We start from the raw sequence: 20,828 nt of genomic DNA on the forward strand, positions 1-20,828 counted from the left end.
TCTCTTCCTTTGTAACCGACCTTGTGTAACCCTAACCCTCTCCGGTGTCTATATAAACCGAAGGGTTTTTGTCCGTAGGACAACAATCACAACATACAATCATACCGTAGGCTAGCTTCTAGGGTTTAGCCTCTCTGATCTCGTGGTAGATCTACTCTTGTAACACCCATATCTTCAATATTAATCAAGCATGACGTAGGGTTTTACCTCCATCAAGAGGGCCCGAACCTGGGTAAAACTTCGTGTCCCTTGCCTCCTGTTACCATCCGGCCTAGACGCACAGTTCGGGACCCCCTACCCGAGATCCGCCGGTTTTGACACCGACACCCATTAATTCAGCCCATTTGTTGTTTTTTTCTTTCAATTTGGGTAAGCTACACGGGCTAGGACCTATAATTCAGCCTTTTATTTTTGGGTTGTGGCCTTTTTTCCTTTTTCAAATGGGTCCCAATTGTCAGATTCTGATAAGCAGGTCCCAAATGTTCTATTCTGGTTTGTGGGTCCCTGTTGTCATGGTCATGTTCCTCAGATTTCAATATGCCAATAATTAAAAAACCAATATTTAAATCAAAATAGACAGAAAACAGGTGTAATACTTCAAATAACAAGAAGCAACAATCTGTAGCATCAACACATACAAATGCGATCACAGTATAACAAGCTCTACAGGTGTACAATATGTCACATGAGCCGATGAGCATCAAGCTCTACAATATAACAAGCTCTATGTCACAGTTCGGCTTCAATTTGTTCCAATACGGATCAGTATCAAGGGCTTCATTACTCCTTGAACTAGCTCAGATGAGCTTGAACTATGCTTCTTCCGACTTCTTCGTCTTGATGCTCGCGACGAAACATGAAACGCCAGCATTTGCATGTTATAGAACAAAATGGTTAGGTACAAAATAAAAGCAAATCTAACAGCATATATCTAACAGTAGATAAAAATAATGAAGGCCAATCCGTGTGCATATATACTAGCATGCATATATACCAGCAGAACAAATAAACCCATCCATCAAAATCTTGTTTCTGAACATTGGCATCAAATCAACACAAACACTGAATTAACATGCACAAAAGGAAAGAGCTAATACAGGGCAGGTATATGTGTATCAAAACAAACAAGAAGGAAACTACAATCTATTTTAAGTAAACTCGTACAAGAAAGATGCCCCAGTAAGTAAGCTGAATGGGTGACAAACTGAATAGTGAAACAAGTTGATAGTTGTACACTATAGTGTTTACGCAAAGTGGAACTGAATGAATTTCAGATTATGTTGCATGCAAGAAGAGGAGCGGTAGTGCGCTCTAGCTAGTGCCCTTGTCAGCTTGTGCAAAACAAGCAGCATTCATCAGGATTAATTCATGGAGTAAGAAGAAATACAGAGACAACATCATCATCTCATGATGCGCTAACCAATCAACGGCTTCGTTCGTCCAGATCGCAGGCAGTGTGACAGAAGAAGAGACTACCTGGACATCCTTGACGGCAACACGGAGGTCGGGTGAGTCCTTGACGGCCTTGATATGGTCAACGGCGTTCAGCCAGGCGACGATGTGCTTGAGCGGGTGGACCAAGCGCTCCGACACAGGCTCCACGCCCTTCTCAAGCTCCTCCAGCTCGCCCTCCTGCATACAAAGAAACTTCAGATGAGCTAGACTAAAACTCTTGTCAGTTGCCACCTACATAAAATAGTCAAGAGTAGAGTCTAACTCAAATCAGGTATGCATTCTTTGGACGTTAAATGGAAGCTTTATATATATATATGGCTATAAGGTATGATGCAAACCAACCAAAGTTTTCATCTCCATTCTGAACAAATTAGACTGCAATGGAGTTGCTTAATACTTATAGCATGATTGGTTTTCCGTTCTAAAACTGTAGATATGCTGTGCTTGGCTCATTGAGGGAGTCCTGGATTAGGGGGTGTCCGGATGACCGGACTATACCTTCAGCCGGACTCCTGGACTATGAAGATACAAGATTGAAGACTTCGTCCCGTGTCCGGGAGGGACTTTCCTTGGCGTGGAAGGCAAGCTTGGCGATACGGATATACAGATCTCCTACCATTGTAACCGACTCTATGTAACCCTAACCCTACCCGGTGTCTATATAAACCGAAGGGTTTCAGTCCGTAGGACAACATACACATCAACAATCATACCATAGGCTAGCTTCTAGGGTTTAGCCTCCTCGATCTCGTGGTAGATCTACTCTTGTACTACCCATATCATCAATATTAATCAAGCAGGACATAGGGTTTTACCTCCATCGAGAGGGCCCGAACCTGGGTAAAACTTCGTGTCCCTCCTCTCCTATTACCATCCAGCCTAGATGCATAGATCGGGACCCCCTACCCGAGATCCGCCGGTTTTGACACCGACATTGATGCTTTCATTGAGAGTTCCTATGTGTCGTCGCCGTCAGGCTCGATGGCTCCTACGATCATCGATAGCGATGCAGTCCAGGGTGAGACCTTCCTCCCCGGACAGATCTTCATCTTCGGCGGCTTCGCACTGCAGGCCAATTCGCTTGGCCGTCTGGAGCAGATCGAAAGCTACGCCCCTGGCCGTCAGGTCAGATTTGGAAGTTTTAACTACACGGCTGACATCCGCGGGGACTTGATCTTCGACGGATTCGAGCCACTGCCGAGCGCGCCGCACTGTCACGACAAGCATGATCTAGCTCTGCCGCTGAGCAGTGCCCTGGAGGCCGCACCCGCCTCGGCTTCGACCCTTAATTCGGAGCCAACCGCGCAGATCAAGGATGGGTGGTTGGACGCCGCCTCGGGGGCTGTGATCCCAACGGCGATTGAGCCGAATACCAGCCCCACACTCCGCGAGACTCGTGGCTCCAAGGAGCCGAACTCCTCTCCGGACTCCGAACGCTCCGCGCCCCTGCCGATCGAATCCGATTGGGCGCCGATCATGGAGTTCACTGCCACATACATCTTTCAGCACTCTCCTTTCGGCGATATCCTGAAGTCACTGAAGTCTCTCTCTTTATCAGGAGAGCCCTGGCCGGACTACGGTCAGCAAGGTTGGGGTACGGACAATGAAGAAATTCAAAGCCCACCCACCACCCACTTTGTAGCCACTGTCGACGACTTAACCGACATGCTCTACTTCTACTCCGAAGACATCGACGGTATGGACGCCGATGAAGGAGATGATGAAGAACCAGCGCCTACTAGGCCCTGGAAAGCCACCTCGTCATATGACATATACATGGTGGACACCCCAAAAGAGGGAGATGGCGATGGAACAGTGGAGGATGTCCCTCCAAGAAACAGCCTAAGCGCCGACGTCAGCGGCGCCGCTCAAAATCCCGCCAAAACAAATACGGTGATTCCAGCACGGGAGATAATAATACTCCGGAAAGTGCCGAAGAAAACCCCCTCAAGCAAGACTTAGCACAGGAGGATGGAGAAACCAGCCCTCATGAGAGAGCGGCAGACAGAGAGGTCGAGGACGATAATTATATGCCTCCCTCCGAAGACGAGGAAAGCCTCGACGACGATGAATTCGTCGTGCCAGAGGATCCCGTCGAGCAAAAGTGTTTTCAACGCAGGCTTATGGACACAGCAAGAAGCCTCAAGAAAAAACAGCAACAACTTAGAGCTGATCAAGATTTGCTGGTCGACAGATGGACCGAAGTCCTTGCGGCCGAAGAACATAAACTCAAACGCCCCTCCAAGAGCTACCCAAAGCACAGGTTGCTACCCCGATTACAGGAGGAAGTACTTGATGCGGCCGACCGGCCACCTCGTGGCCACGACAGAGAGGCCTCCCGACCCTCCACTCAAGCCGCACCCCGTACCAAGCCACGGGAATATGCGCCGGACTTACGATACATGTTGGAGGACAAGGCAAGACAAACACGATCGATCTACGAATCGCGTGGGCGCCCTATGGCTCGAGACGGTAACCGTCACGCCGGCCACAAATTCGGCAGGGCCGAACACAGCTCATTGGAGCTAAGTCATGATATCGCCCAGTACAGAGGCGCCGCACACCCACTATGCTTTACAGACGAAATAATGGATCATCAAATCCCCGAGGGTTTCAAACCCGTAAACATCGAATCATATGATGGCAGAACAGATCCTGCGGTATGGATCGAGGATTATCTCCTTCATATCCACATGGCCCGCGGTGTTGATTTCCACGCCATCAAATACCTCCCACTCAACCTTAAAGGACCAGCTCGGCATTGGCTTAACAGCTTGCCAACAGGATCAATCAGTTGTTGGGAGGACCTGGAAGCCGCATTCCTCGACAATTTCCAGGGCACTTATGTGCGACCCCCAGACGCCGATGACCTAAGTCACTTAATTCAGCAGCCAGAGGAATCGGCCAGGCAATTCTGGACACGGTTCCTAACAAAGAAAAATCAAATAGTCGACTGTCCGGATGCTGAGGCCCTAGCAGCCTTCAAGCACAATATCCGTGACGAGTGGCTGGCCCGGCACATTGGATAGGAAAAGCCGAAATCTATGGCAGCACTCACGACACTCATGACCCGCTTTTGCGCGGGAGAAGACAGCTGGCTTGCTCATACCAACAATATGACCAAGAACCCTGGTAATTTGGACACCAGGGATAGTAGTGGTAGGTCGCGTCGCAACAAGAAGAAGCGCCGCATTAACGGCGACAATGCTGAAGATACGGCAGTTACTGCCGGATTCAGAGGCTCTAAATCCGGTCAGCGGAAAAAGCCATTCAAAAGGAATCCTAGGGGCCCGTCTAGTTTGGACCGAATACTCGACCGCTTGTGCCAGATACATGGCACCCCCGAAAAGCCGGCCAATCACACCAACAGGGATTGTTGGGTATTCAAGCAGGCAGGCAAGTTAAACACCGAAAATGAAGACAAGGGGCTGCATAGCGATGACGACGAGGAGCCCCGGCCACTGAACAACAGTGGACAAAAGGGTTTTCCCCCACAAGTGCGGACGGTGAACATGATATACGCAACCCACGTCCCCAAAAGGGAGCAGCGCGCGCGTTAAGGGACGTATACGCGGTAGAGCCAGTCGCCCCAAAGTTCAACCCATGGTCCTCCTGCCCGATCACCTTTGATCGAAGGGACCATCCCACTAGCATCCATCATGGCGCGTTCGCCGCATTGGTCCTAGACCCAATTATTGATGGATTTCATCTCACTAGAGTCCTCATGGACGGCGGCAGCAGCCTGAACCTGATTTACCAGGATACAGTGCGGAAAATGGGCATAGATCCTTCGAGGATTAAGCCCACCAAAACGACCTTTAAAGGCGTAATACCAGGTGTAGAGGCCAACTGTACAGGCTCAGTCACACTTGAAGTGGTCTTCGGATCTCCGGATAATTTCCGAAGCGAAGAGTTAATCTTCGACATAGTCCCATTTCACAGTGGTTATCACGCACTGCTCGGGCGAACCGCATTCGCTAAGTTCAATGCGGTACCGCACTACGCATACCTTAAGCTCAAGATGCCAGGCCCTCGAGGAGTAATTACGGTCAATGGAAACACCGAACGCTCCCTCTGAACGGAGGAGCACACGGCGGCCCTTGCAGCGGAAGTACAAAGCAGCCTCTCCAGGCAGTTCTCCAGTCTGGCCACTAAACGACCGGACACCGTCAAGCGCGCCCGAAGTAACCTACAACAAGACCGCCTGGCACGATCCGAGCAGGCGTAGCAATGCGGCCCCAACCCCAACCCTCGCAAAAAGGCGACGCCAGTACTTCGCGTACATAACTACGCTCTAGAAATACCATGGATACAGGGGGAGGGGCACCATCATGGCACGCCTGGAGCACGGCTTAAACCGTACCAGGGGGTGCCGATTTTTTAATTTTCTCTTACTTTCAGGACTCCATTCTTCAGAAGGCCTGTTCGGCAGTTCAATTGCCGCACAAACAATGCAAGAACCAGGGATGCAGACAAGCCACGCCGCAATACGGAACTCCCAGGTGGTCTCTATCACGAGCAGTATACCCGTTTCGCATACTATTCCGCAGCTTGCCCCTGAAACGGACATATTAAATAGTCCAACCTTTTGCTTATCGCATTATTTGTATCGTTCTGCTTTGATCGCAGCCCTCTTTAATAAACAATGCATAGCTTTCGTCTATTTTTGCATTACCTTTTTTTATATATGTTCCTCAACGACATGTTGCACCCGTACACGTTGGTACGGCCAAAATACGCCAGGGGCTTTAGTACCCCTCAATATGGTGTGAGAAGTCCGAACACTTTAACAAGTGTGGCACCCCGAACTTATAGCATTATATGCATCGGCTCCGAATCATGTCTTGGGTCAATAGTTGGGTTTGCCCGGCTCCTATGTTTTGGTGCCTTACGTTCCGCTATATCGGCTAAGGTAGCACTAGGAGAACCACTGCGATTGTGCCCCAGTTGAGCTGGGTCGAGCACCTCAGTGGAGAAAGCTAAAACTGACTGTCATGATGAAGCGAGAGCTGGTCGCTGTTTGAGAGGTTTTTCGAGTCCCTAAAGACTTATGCCGCTTAGGGTGAGGAGCCGGCTCTATCCGGCCAAGGCGTGGATAGCGCCCCGAACTCGGTCTTCCGAATACTAGGGGCTTCGCCGAAATTTAAAATTATAGAATTCTATGGCTAAGTGAGAGTGTTCACGCATTATAGTCCGATTGCCTTGTTCGTTGGGCTAAGCGCCTCCCTCGAAGGACCCAAACATGGGAAAAAGAGCGCTCAGGTTCATCCCCGAACACCCCAGCACTAGCGGCACGGGGCAGAAGCCGACGAGTCTCCATCTCTCAGTATTGATAAACAGCCACACAGAAGGTAATATTTTAAATTCCAACAGCATTGCTTAGCGCATATGAACAAGTTTTCAGCGCACAGGATACCACGAGCGAGTTTTACTCAAAAAATACATCCTCGGTACATTCATCCGCAACAAGGCAGGCACCCTTCGGAACATCCTTATAATAATTCTCGGGCTTGCGATGCTCTTTCCCCGGTGGTGGCCCGTCCTTCACAAGCTTCTCAGCATCCAGCTTGCCCTAGTGCACCTTAGCACGGGCAAGGTCCCTACGGGCACCTTTAATGCAGACAGAGCGCTTGATGTCTTCAAGCCTCGGGCGAGCCTCCACCAGCCGCCGCACCAGCCCGAAATAGCTCCCAGGCAGAGCCTCTCCAGGCCACAGCCGAACTATGAGGCCCTTCATGGCCTGTTCGGCTGCCTTGTGGAGCTCGACCAGTTGCTTCAGCTGGTCGCTCAGGGGCACGGGGTGTCCGGCCTCAGCATATTGAGACCAGAACACCTTCTCTGTCGAGCTGCCCTCCTCGGCTCGATAGAATGCGGCGGCATCGGACACACTCCAGGGGAGATCTGCGAACGCTCCTGGAGAGCTCCGGATTCGGGTAAGTAACAAATAACTCACGTTTATGTGTTTGCTTTGCATAAAGAATGCCTTACCCTCCGCTATCTTCTTCACCTCATCCAACTCCTGGAGGGTCTTCTGGGATTTGGCCTTGGCAGACTTGGCATTTTCAATAGCCACCGCGAGCTCAGACGCTCGCGTCTTTGAGTCAAGCTCCAAACTCTCATGTTTTTCCATGAGAGCCTGGAGCTCTTGCCGCACCTTGACAACCTCGGCCTCATACTTCTCCCGCTCGGTGCGCTCCAAGGCCGCCCTCTTCTCGGCCTCGACCAGCGCTTGCTTAAGGGTCGCCACTTTAGACGTGGCCCCTACATTAGCCACGATAATCCTGTCATTTTTTGCAATTGCACCTTTCTATATATATATATTCAAAAACAAGGTATTTCTTAACTTCATTGTCCTCGAGCTGCTTCTTGGCACGACCGAGCTCTTGCTCGGACCGCTTGAGGTTCTGCTTTAGCGTGTCCACCTCCGCAGTCAGTGCGGCGGACGCAAGCAGGCAAGCCTGCATATGCATATTGACTCATTTTTGTTAGACTCCTGCGAATTCTAGTTGATCCTCTATTCGGCTTTTCTTCCCGAACGCCAAACAGAGCATCAGGGGCTACTGTCTATGCGGTACTATTATTTACACATTCTTACCTCAATTCCTGTCAAAAGGCTAGCACAAGCTTCAGTCAGTCCGCTCTTGGTGGACTGAACCTTCTGGACCACCGCACTCATAATAGTGCGGTGTCCCTCGTCGATGGAGGCGCCTTGGAGCACCTCCAACATATTGTCCGGCGCCTCCGATTGGACGGGGGCCGCCGGCACGGTGGACTTGCTCCTCTTGGAAGGAGGTACCCCGCCGGACTCTGGAACCTTTGAAGGTTCCAGAGCGGTGTCCGGCCTAGAGCCGGACTTGGAACCCTGGGGGGTTTCAGCCCCTTTACTCCTGGAGTCCGGGAGGCCGCCTTGCGACGCCTCCAGGACCACCTCCTCCCGGCTTGGAACCTGTTGGGACTACACTTCGGTGTCGTCCATAGGGCAGGGGGAGGAAGCCGTCGGAAGCGAGTTCACATCCGACGAGTCCCGTGAGCCACCCGACGTCGCGTCGAGCCGGTCTTTGGGTGGGCTATATAAACATATTCGACGTAAGGAAAGCTGTGCAATAAACGAATACTATGAATTACTCTGGTATCCGGATACTTACGATTTTTCCAGGGGCTTGCCCTGGGCTGCCACTCCTCTCCGCCGTCAGCGTCGGTGGAGTAGTCCGGAGGAAGGGTTTTTACCTTCTTGGAACCTCCGGCCTCCCCAGAGAGGGTGGCCTTCCTTTTCTTCTCTCCTCCCGCTGGAGGGGGAGAGGTCTTCTCTTCTTCCTCCTTGTCCGCACGGGAGGAATGCGCCTCGGAACCGTCGGATGATGGATCCGACACCTCCTAGTGCCGGGCACTCTTTCGAGTCCCCGCGGCCTTTTTTGCGGCCTTCTTCTCCGGCACCACGTAGGGTGCCGGAACCAGCAGCTTCGTCAGGCGAGCGTCCGCTGGGCCTTCGGGCAAAGGAGCCGGATAGTTGATCTGTCTGGATGTCACCTGCCAATCCTGTCAAAGGTAAGGGAGTTTAGATCCCGCAGGGAGTCAAACTATGAAATACTAATATCCTGTAAAAGGAAAAAAACAGCTTACCGCGAGAGCGTGACGCTGCGCGCTGAATCCGCGATCCTCGGTAGAGGATGCGGGAGCCTCGACGCCTTTGAAAAGAACCTTCCAGGCATCTTCGTACGTCGTGTCGAAGAGCCTGCTTAGAGTCTGGTGCCGTGCCGGGTCAAACTCCCAAAGGTTGAAAACCCGTTGTTGACACGGGAGGATCAGGCGGATGAGCATAACCTGGACTACGTTGACAAGCTTGAGCTTCTTGTCCGCCAGGGTTTGGATGCATGTTTGGAGTCCGGTTAGCTCTCCTTTTTTACCCCAAGACATGCCCGTCTCCTTCCAGGAGGTGAGCTGCGTGGGGGGTCCGGATCAAAACTCGGGGGGTGCGACCCATTCGGTGTCGCGTGGCTCGGTGATGTAAAACCACCCTGATTGCCACCCCTTCAGGGTCTCCACAAAGGAGCCCTCGAGCCAGAGGACATTGGCCATCTTTCCCACCATGGCGCCTCCGCACTCTGCCTGGCTGCCGCGCACCACCTTCGGCTTGACGTTGAAAGTCTTGAGCCATAGGCCGAAATGGGGGCGGATGCGGAGGAAGGCCTCGCACACGACGATAAATGCCGAGATGTTGAGGACAAAATTCGGGGCCAGATCGTGGAAATCCAGGCCGTAGTAGAACATGAGCCCCCGGACAAATGGGTGGAGAGGGAAGCCCAGTCCGTAGAGGAAATGGGGGAGAAATACCAGCCTCTCATGGGGCCTAGGGGTGGGAATGAGCTGCCCCTTTTTGGGAAGCCGGTACGCGATGTCGTTAGACATGTGTCCGGCCTTCCTCAGCTTTTTGATGTGTCCCTCCGTGACGGAGGAGACCATCTACTTGCCACCCGCTCCGGACATGGCTAGAGAAGTTTGAGGTGGGGAGTGTGGACTTGGGTGCTGGAGCTCGAGTGCGCGAGAATGGATAGGCAGAGGAGGAAGAAGGCGTAGGTGAAAAGGTGGATCCTTATCCCCTTATATGGGTGGACGCAACTACATGTCCACACCAGCCTGGTAAAACTCGCTTATCTCCAAGCGCCGTAATGAATGGTGCGGTTGGGTTACCCACGCCCGTATTGATGAGAATCCTGGAATAAGGGGACACGATCTCTGCTTTAGCAAGACGTGCCAAGGAAACCGCCTTGCATAACGCGCTGAGATGGGACAGTAAAACAGTTCGAATAAAAGCTTGGCCGTGGTGTGATGTCACACTATGGAATACGTCAGCAGACTAGATTTGTGTAAATATTATTCGCTCTATGGCAATATGTGGAAACTTAATTTGCAGAGCCGGACACTATCTTTGTGTTCAAAATCTTCTATGAAGTACTTGGAGGAGGAACCCGCCTTGCAATGCCGAAGACAATATGCGCGCCGGACTCGTCGTCATTGAAGCCTGGTTCAGGGGCTACTGAGGGTGTCCTGGATTAGGGGGTGTTCGGATGACCGGACTATACCTTTAGCCGGACTCCTGGACTATCAAGATACAAGATTGAAGACTTCGTCTCGTGTCCGGGAGGGACTTTCCTTGGTGTGGAAGGCAAGCTTGGTGATACAGATATACAGATCTCCTACCATTGTAACCGACTCTATGTAACCCTAACCCTACCCGGTGTCTATATAAACCGGAGGGTTTTAGTCCGTAGAACAACATACACATCAACAATCATACCATAGGCTAGCTTCTAGGGTTTAGCCTCCTCGATCTCGTGGTAGATCTAGTCTTGTACTACCCATATCATCACTATTAATCAAGCAGGACGTAGGGTTTTACCTCCATCGAGAAGGCCCAAACCTAGGTAAAACTTCGTGTCCCTCGTCTCCTGTTACCATCCGGCCTAGACGCACAGATCGGGACCCCCTACCCGAGATCCGCCGGTTTTGACACCGACACTCATGCTTCAGATATGATCGGTCTACAGGGATTCAGACTGCGCCACAAAGGCACAGTAACAGCTGATGGATATACAAGTACTAAGACAATACTCCCTCAGTGTCAAAGAAACCCGCCCTTGAAATTGCATCAAGTAATTTGTAAGAAAACAAGAACGTGAGCAACATTGCATTTCACAAGACAACGGTTATTTGAAGATAAGAAATCATCAGACTTTAAACTACGAATCACAGGAGTGTAACTCCTGTCATATTGTTGCAGTTTCTCATCATCACTTGAACCACAAATGAAATCAAGCAACACTTTAGATTGGAACTACAAATGGTAAATATCTTTGTTGTGGAGATAGTTCAATTTATAAACTCGTTCAAGCAAAATTATATTTGTTGTGAAGATAGTAGGACTTCCTTCAGTATGTGGATAACATAGAAAGCCACAAACATATCAGGGTGTTGAGGTACCATCAGAGACTTAAATACTAAGTATCAGAGGAGAAGAGCTCCATCATATTGTTGATGGTTTATTCCTCATCACTTTACCCTCAAACATATAAGCATGCATCGGCAGCAAGAAAAAAGGCTATAACAATTTATAGTTTGGCAACTATCGGTATGAAATGCAAACATTATTGCTCAGAATATGAAATATCTTCTCATCAATGACAAATGGCATCTCTGAAGTCTGACATACGTCGTAGATTTCATGATTCATCACAACATTTTGCAAACCGCGGAAATGGCACTAAGAAACCAGATGCAACCGAGGATCTCGTGACCACAGACATCACCATTCACCAATAATTAACAGTGTAAACATGTATCAGTAGAGTTGGATGAGCAGTACAAGTATATTAGTATAGGAACTAGAAGTGCTGTGTTGTGCTGTGCTACAAGACCACTAGCAACAGCGGCATGAGCAGTACAAGTATATTAGTATAGGAACTAGATGCCTAGGAATTGGGAGAAAATCCCAAACTAGGGAATAGCACACAAAAAAATAGCACACAAAAAAGGCAGGCATTGCAAGCCTACTCTTCACTCAAAGCTCCAGGAATAGCACACAAAAAATGAGTTGCCTAATAGAGCAACCAATTTCATGTTTGTTCTAATAAAGAAATAGCAACCCCCTACTATAATAATAGCAAAAGAAACACATAAGAAGTCATGCTGATTGTGCCTACTATAATAATAGCAAAAGTCATCGAATGGTGAGCAAACAAGACTAGAATTAACACTTGAGCGACAGAGTATCAGAAACCAATTCACGTTATAATCCAATCCTCAAAGTTGTCGCACAGAAACTCATTGTTTCTTTGTTCCACCGTCCAAGTTGGATCAGCACCACGACCCAGGAGATATCTCGTGATAGCAGGCATCCCATAAGCCGCAGAAATGGCCAGAGCAGTGTCACTTTCAATAAGTAAAACAAAAGAACCAAATTAATCTAGGATTACTGGGATGTGCAGCAGAATTGATGCGAAGAGATCAAAAGGGAACTAGATTAATTATCCTGTGAGACTTCACGGGTTGACGAGGCACCTACACATGTCCAGCCGCCTTTCCATGACCGCCGGGGTTCACCGCCCTCCTCGGCATCCTCAGCTCCTTGGTCGCCACCCTGACCGATCGGACCGGTCCCCTCGCCCAGGCCTCTCCCCTCTCCTCGATCACCCTGCGTCGATGAGCCACGTCAGATCGAATAGCCCACACTCCAAAAAATTGTAGAGAAACAAACCACACTCGGATTTGAAATCAAGTGCAAGAATGGCTGCAACACATACAACTAGCATGTTACTGTTGGTGGGTGATGGGGAAAATGCATGTGAAGTGCATAAATCACAGAGGGGTATGTACAATACACACCATCTCGTCGGAAGCTAGTTTATACCTCCATCAACACCTCCCCCTCCTAGCATTCGTTCATTAGCAGCACGGACCTGCCAAAATAAATCTCAGTTATATAATTCCTTGTTGAATACAGAGAAAGATAATTGCTTCTATGCAAAATGTTACACATCAGTTTATCATAAAACACAAATGGAGGTAACAGAAGGATTTAGTAAAATGCTCACACAATAGATCATATCATCCAAGCTTGCAAAGGCTTAAGATCTAACTGGCCGAATGGATTTGTAATAAGATATTGGATTTATAAAGTTGTTGTAGAAGGGACTGCAACTTTCCTGATAATTTGAGGCTCGAAACTCAAATTCCACTCCATGGAAAATAAGCTAACAGTCATTGGGGAACTTGATTCAGACTTCTTAGTGATGCCCTTAATGGCAGAGGGAACTGATACAGACATTAAAACAGAAAATAAGCATAGCTAAGAAGACCATGTTCACCAACCCAGACCTAGGTAAAGGCATGTTCCATCTGAGAAGCCAGCCTAACTACAGCACCGTGTGATGGTTCCGGAACTGGGTTCAGTTCCGATCCCATGCTCAGATCCCACTACGCGCCGGTAGCTGCTACTCCATATTTGGTAAAATACAACTCGACCAGTCTCACCTATCCAAGCATATCTACATACGCAACCACATGGCCTATTGTTGTAGTTGCGTGCGGAAGCAGCAGGAGAGTAGTACCTTGGCGGCGATCGCGCGGAGGAACTTGGCCTGGACGGCGCCGGGCACGCGGGACCAGTCGCGGCCGCGGTTCCTCTTGAGGGCCGCCCGCGCGGCATCCACCGCCGCGTCCACGTCCTCCGAGGTGCCCGCTGGGATCTCGCCTGCGCAAACCTACCGCTGAGCACGCAACGGCACGGGCGAACGGAAAGCAGAGAGAAAGCATGATGGATGGATCTGGTACGGACCGATGGGGGCCTCGGTGGTGGGGTTGATGACGGGGAGGCGGCGGCCAAGCACGGGCGCGTGCCAGTCATCATCGATGAAGAGCTGCCGCTGCGGGATCTTCACGGTGGTGACCATCGCGGGTGGCGGGGAGTGACTGGAGTTGCGTCGGCCGGGGTTGGTTGGTAGTACGACTGCGAGGCGCGAGGTGGAGAAGAGGTGGGGAGCTCTATCCTCTCGTCGAGTATGCGGCGAGCACGCATGCTTTGGGGCGCCGTAATGCCGGAGGAGAGGGAGGGAGGAGCGATCTGGTGGCGGCGAGGGTGGATCTGGAAGGGGAGAGGAGGAGAAGAGAGTGAGGGAAAGAAGGAGGCGGGGGGGGGGGTGGATGTAAAATTACCACAGGGCAGAGCTAGGGTTTCGGGGATGGTGTGGAAGGGCTGATGACTACCGTTGGATCCACGATCATCCGACGGTATTCGATGCATGATCCGCATGATGCGTCCACGGACCAATCAGAAAACTGTACGACGTTATGACCATCTAAATTTGTCAAAAAATCATTTTCTATTTTTCAAGTGCCTAAATTGAGTTTTTTGTAAATGACCTACCATATATTTGTTGCAAAATGGGACCAGATCATTTTTATAGGGACAATTGCATTTTTGCCCCTAGTTGGTTCCTACCCACGGGTTTTGCCCTTACTTTTCAAGCTTGCTCAGTTTTACCCTTACTTTTTCGATCGAGGTCCCTCGAATGCCCTTTAACCGTTTGACCAAAACTTTGAAAATTCAAAACTAATTCATATTAACTCAGAAAAATTCAAATAAGATATCAAAATGTTCATATAAACATTACCTTTATGTGCATATCATTTGCATTCAGGACAAAAGCAACCTTTAAACTACCTAAGGTAATTAATGTTATTAACATTATTAAAAATAAAAAGGTATAAACAATATTTTTTAATGAATAAAAGTTACATGCAAATGTAGGTGATGTTTTCTGAACATCCTGATATCTTATTTGCATTTTTCAGAGTTCGTATCAATTTGTTATGAAGTTTCTAAATAATGGTCAAAGTCGTTAGAACATTCGTAACAAGATAATACGAACTTACAAAAATGCAAATAAGATATATGGATGTTCAGAAAACATCACCTACATTTGCATGTAGTTTTTATTCATGAAAAAATATGGTTTATACCTTTTTATTTTTAATAATGCTAATAAAATTAATTACCTCAGGTTGTTTAAAGGGTGCTTTTGTCCTGAATGCAAATGATATGCACATAAAGGTAATGTTTATCTGAACATTTTGATATCTTATTTGCACTTTTCTGAGTTCATATGAATTAGTTATGAATTTTCAAAGTTTTGGTCAAACGGTCAAAGGGCATTCGAGGGACCACGACGGAAAAAGTAAGGGCAAAACTGAGCAAGATCGAAAAGTAAGGGCGAAACCCGTGGGTAGGAACCAACTAGGGGTAAAAATGCAATTGTCCCATTTTCATAATACATTAGGCCATATTTAATGTTCAATTGACAAAATGGTTGGTTGTCAAAAGTTTTTATACACCTCTGGTGAAAAAGAAAAAATTTCGATGTTTCAGCAGGAAGCGGGTCAAATTCGAACTACAGCTGCCTCATAGTTTGCTCTTTATTTTTTCTAAAAATCATTTCTAGGTACATAAGTATCTATTTAATTAGAGAAACACCAAAAAAATCCAAGATTCAACCACTAGCTAGGAACGGTCATTCCCGCTGTTTTGACCGCATTTTGAAACAGGCATAAAAAATTCAAAAAAAATCAAAAAATTGGAAAACCTTCGCATTGTGTCATTATATGTGACTAGGTTTCCAGGAAAAATAATAAACTTGTAATACAACAATTATTTTAAAAAAGTGTTCTCAGAAATGAACTATCATGCGTGAAGATTCATGGCATTCAAGCCAAATGGTCAACCTTATGGCCATATTCATGACATAGTTTGTTCAAATGATCTCATATTGTGCACAAGGGTGCATATTGGAATGGCAAACAATGTTGCCTAAGGAAGTTCTCATTTTCTTTGGACGAAAAAATCATTTTCCATTTTTTGAGTGTCCAAAACGAGGTTTTTTTGTGAAAACCTACCAAATAGTTGTTGTAAAATTGGACCAAATCAATTTTCTAAAATACTAGGCCATATTTAATGCATAATTGACCAAATGGTTAGGTGTCAAAAGCTTTTATCCACCTCTCATGAAAAAGACAAATTTCTGCCGATTCAGTTGGAAACGGGTCAAATTTGAACTGCGACTGCCTCATAGTTTGCTATTTATTTTTCCAAAAATTCATTTCTAGGTACATACGTATCTATTTAATCATAGAAACATCAAAAGTTTTCCAAGATTCAACCACTAGCTAGGAACGGTCAAGCCCGCCGTTTTGTCCGCATTTTGAAACAGGCATAAAAAATTCAAAAAAAATCAAAAAATGGAAAACCTTCGCATTGTGTCATTATATGTGACCAAGTTTTCAGGAAAAATAATAAACTTGTAATACGGAAATTATTTTAAAAAAGTGTTCTCAGAGACGAGTTATCATGCGTGAAGATTCATGGCTTTCAAGCCAAATGATTAATATTATGGCCACATTCATGGCATAGTTTGTTCAAATGATCTCATATTGTGCACGAGAGTGCATCTTGGAATTCCAAACAATATTTCCTAAGGGATTTTTCATTTTCTTTGAATGGAAAATTCATTTTCCATTTTCCGAGTGCCTGAAATGAGTTTTTTTGTGAAGGACCTACCATATATTTGTTGCAAAATTGGACCAATCAATTTTATAAAATACTAGGCCATATTTAATTCACAATTAACCGAATGGTTGGGTGTCAAAAGCCTTGATCCACCTCTGGTGAAAAAGTCAAATTCCTGCCGATTCAGTAGGAAGCAGGTCAAATTTGAAATGCGACATCCTCATAGTTTGCTATTTATTTTTCCAAAAAATCATTTCTAGGTACATAAGTATCTATTTAATCAGAGAAACATCAAAAGTTTTCCAGGATTCAACCACTAGCTAGGAACGGTCAAGCCCGCCGTTTTGACCACATTTTGAAACGGGCATAAAAAATTCAAAAAAAATCAAAAAATTGGAAAACGAGCTATCATGCGTGAAGATTCATGCCTTTCAAGCCAAATGATCAATCTTATGGCCACATTCATGGCATAGTTTGTTCAAATAATCTCATATTGTGCACAAGGGTGCATCCTGGAATTCCAAATAATGTTTCCTAATGGATTTTTCATTTTCTTTGCACGGAAAATTCATTTTCCATTTTTCGAGTGCCTGAAATGAGTTTTTTTGTGAAGGACCTACCATATATTTGTTGCAAAATTGGACCAAATCAATTTTCTAAAATACTAGGCCATATTAATGCACAATTGAAAAAATGGTTGGGTTTCAAAAGTTTTGATCCACCTCTGATGAAAAAGACAAATTTGTGCCGATTCAGTAGGAAGCGGGTCAAATTTGAACTGTAGCTACCTTATTGTTTGCTCTTTATTTTTTCCAAAAATCATTTGTAGGTACATAAGTATCTATTTAATCAGAGAAACGTCAAAAGTTTTCCAAGATTCAACCACTAGCTAGGAATGGTCAAGCCCGCCGTTTTGACCGCATTTTGAAACGGGCATAAAAAAATTCAAAAAATCAAAAAAAATGGAAAACCTTCGCATTGTGTCCTTATATGTGACCAAGTTTCCAGGAAAAATAATAAACTTGTAATACGACAATTATTTTAAAAAGGTGTTCACAGAAATGAGCTATCATGCGTGAAGATTCATGGCTTTCAAGCCAAATGATCAATCTTATGTCCACATTCATGGCATAGTTTGTTCAAATGATCTCATATTGTGCACTAGGGTGCATGTTGGAATTCCAAACAATGTTTCCTAATGGAGTTTTCATTTTCTTTGCATGGAAAATTCATTTTCTATTTTTTGAGTGCCCGAAATGAGTTTTTTTGTGAAGGACCTACCATATATTTGTTGCAAAATTGGACCTAATCAATTTTATAAAATAATAGGCCATATTTAATGCACAATTGACAAAATGGTTGGTTTCAAATGTTTTGATCCACCTCTGGTGAAAAAGACAAATTTCCGCTAATTCAGTAGGAAGCGGGTCAAATTTGAACTGCACCTACCTTATTTTTTGCTCTTTATTTTTTCCAAAAATCATTTCTAGTTACATAAGTATCTATTTAAGCAAAAATACATGGTTTGGTGGCGATACGTCGATGTTCGGATGGTGGCCCAGGGCCCCAAATCCAAAACGCATAAACTCGCATGCCCGCCGCGTGGTCACCGCGTGACCTTGGTGTTGACATGCGTTCTGGGAGGCCCAGGCATGTCTAGTGGGTTGTGAACTCCCCATGTAGGTGCTAGGAAGAAAATTACAATAGAAGAATCTCACGAGGAGACCGACCTATTCTCAAAGATGAATTAGCAGCCAAGTGTTTGATTAGCGGTACGGGAAATGCACATGGCCAATGGGCGTGAGTTTTGGTTGAGGAGGATTATCTACTAAGAAGAATGTCTTCACAATTTTTCAGCTCAAAAGGAGGATCCTAGGTGGTACTTGCTTTGCAAAGTATCACACTGCACAAAAATATGAATGTTGAAGCTGGGCTCAAAATAATGAATGGATTGAGCTAAAATTTGGTGGAGGATTGTTATTTGGGCATAGGAAAGCACTGTAGAAAATTCATACCATTTGGATATATAAAAAAAGGTACTTCCTTCACAATGCTTCTAGGTGGACAAAAACTTTGGAAATTTGCTGAGGAAGATTTGCTAGGCAAATGGAGCTGAATTTTGTCATGAGGCAATGATTTGGATAGGAAAGAGTGCCCAGAAATTTCGAGGATAATCAAGAATATATAAATAGCACTTCCTTCATAAAGTGTTGTTGTGAACAGAATAGGAAAATGAATATTGTTGAATTAGTTTTGAACTAGGCATGGAAGGATTTTTACATATTTGACGAAGATATGACCCAAAGGATTTTTGAGAGTTTTTGGAATTGTTGGAATGACAGAAATACAGGTTGCTTCACAACCTAGGGCAAAAACTGCCACATGGACATGACACATAGGCAAAACTGATGAGGTGGCGCCTAGTCATAGCAACCCACCACAATTTACAAGGTTATGACCATCTATATTGGTCATGATCAGCTAGAAATAAGGCAGTGGACCTGTGCTAGCTGCTTTATGACCATTTTGTGTAAGGAAATTACGACCTTTCTGACCAAAATGGTCATTATAGTTTAGGGTTTGGAGCCCCCCGAACAGCTTTTGACCAATTGGTCTCAAATGGTCATAGATCTATGACCAATTCTTCCAAGGTCACTAACAGAAGGTCACTAGTTGACATATTTCTTGTAGTGCACGTGCGAATCATGCCTCATGGGCAAAATGACCAAGATTCCGTTCTCCGGAACAATGGAGCGAGCAACAAACTTATTGGAAATCATACATACTGATGTGTGCGGTCCAATGAGCATTGAGGCTTGCGGTGGCTATCGTTATGTTCTCACCCTCATTGATGACTTGAGTAGACATGGGTATGTCTACTTAATGAAACACAAGTATGAAACCTTTGAAAAGTTCAAGGAATTTCAGAATGAGGTAGAGAATCAACATGACAGGAAAATAAAGTTCTTACGATCAGATCATGGGGGAGAATATTTGAGTCACGAATTTGGCATGCACTTAAGGAAATGTGGAATTGTTTCACAACTCATGCCGCCTGGAACACCTCAGCGTAATGGCGTGTCCGAACGTCATAATCGCACTCTATTGGATATGGTGCGATCTATGATGTCTCTTACCGATCTACCGCTATCATTTTGGGGTTATGCTTTAGAGACTGTCACGTTCACTTTAAATAGGGCTCCGTCGAAATCCTTTGAGACGACACCGTATGAATTATGGTTTGGGAAGAAACCTAAGCTGTTCGTTTCTGAAAGTTTGGGGATGCGATGCTTATGTCAAGAAACTTCAACCTGAAAAGCTCGAACCCAAGTCAGAAAAATGCGTCTTCATAGGATACCCTAAGGAAACTATTGGGTATACCTTCTACCTCAGATCCAAAGGCAAGGTCTTTGTTGCCAAGAATGGATCCTTTCTAGAGAAAGAGTTTCTCTCGAAAGAAGTAAGTGGGAGGAAAGTGGAACTTGATGAAGTACCGCCTCTCGAACCAGAGAGTAGCGCAGCGCAGGAAAATGTCTCTGTGGTGCCTGCACCAACTACAGAGGAAGTTAATGATGATGATCAAGGAACTACGGATCAAGTTACTACTGAACTTCGTAGGTCCACAAGGACACATTCTGCACCAGAGTGGTACGGTATCCCTGTCCTAGAAATCATGTTGTTAGACAATGGTGAACCTTTGAACTATGAAGAAGCGATGGCGGGCCCGGATTTTGACAAATGGCTTGAAGCCATGAAATCCGAGATAGGACCCATGTATGAAAACGAAATATGGACTTTGACTGACTTGCCCGATGATCGGCGAGCCATAGAAAATAAATGGATCTTTAAGAAGAAGACAAACGCGGATGGTAATGTGGCCATCTATAAGGCTCAGCTTGTCACTAAGGGTTATCGACAAGTTCAAGGGGTTGACTACGATGAGACTTTCTCACCCATAGTGAAGCTGAAGTCCATCCGAATCATGTTAGCAATTGCCGCATTCTATGATTATGAGATATGGCAAATGGACGTCGAAACGGCATTCCTTAATGGTTTCCTTAAGGAAGAATTGTATATGATGCAGCCAGAAGGTTTTGTCGATCCTAAGAATGCTGACAAGGTGTGCAAGCTCCAACGCTCAATCTATGGGCTGGTGCAAGCATCTTGGAGTTGGAACATTCGATTTGATGAGATGATCAAAGCGTTTGGGTTTACGCAGACTTATGGAGAAGCATGTGTTTACAAGAAAGTGAGTGGGAGCTCTGTAGCATTTCTCATATTATATGTGGATGACATACTATTGATGGGAAATGATATA

The 20,828-nt window shown here is 46.2% G+C and overlaps 2 non-coding genes and 2 pseudogenes across 2 annotated transcripts; all 4 read right to left on the reverse strand.

Moving 5' to 3' along the window:
* Positions 1 to 11,175: 11,175 nt before the first annotated feature.
* On the reverse strand, positions 11,176 to 11,254 carry LOC125526103 (annotated as a pseudogene).
* Positions 11,255 to 11,428: 174 nt separating this feature from the next.
* On the reverse strand, positions 11,429 to 11,513 carry LOC125526104. Its single transcript, XR_007291564.1, has one exon. It is a non-coding gene; the product is annotated as a small nucleolar RNA Z199 (small nucleolar RNA).
* Positions 11,514 to 11,597: 84 nt separating this feature from the next.
* LOC125526108 lies at positions 11,598 to 11,694 on the reverse strand. The gene has a single exon (XR_007291568.1). It is a non-coding gene; the product is annotated as a small nucleolar RNA R64/Z200 family (small nucleolar RNA).
* Positions 11,695 to 13,247: 1,553 nt separating this feature from the next.
* Positions 13,248 to 14,095, reverse strand: LOC125518578 (annotated as a pseudogene).
* Between the last annotated feature and the right edge of the window lie 6,733 nt (positions 14,096 to 20,828).

Source organism: Triticum urartu, chromosome 7 (genome assembly GCF_003073215.2).
Source record: "Triticum urartu cultivar G1812 chromosome 7, Tu2.1, whole genome shotgun sequence".
Taxonomy (NCBI): Eukaryota; Viridiplantae; Streptophyta; class Magnoliopsida; order Poales; family Poaceae; genus Triticum; species Triticum urartu.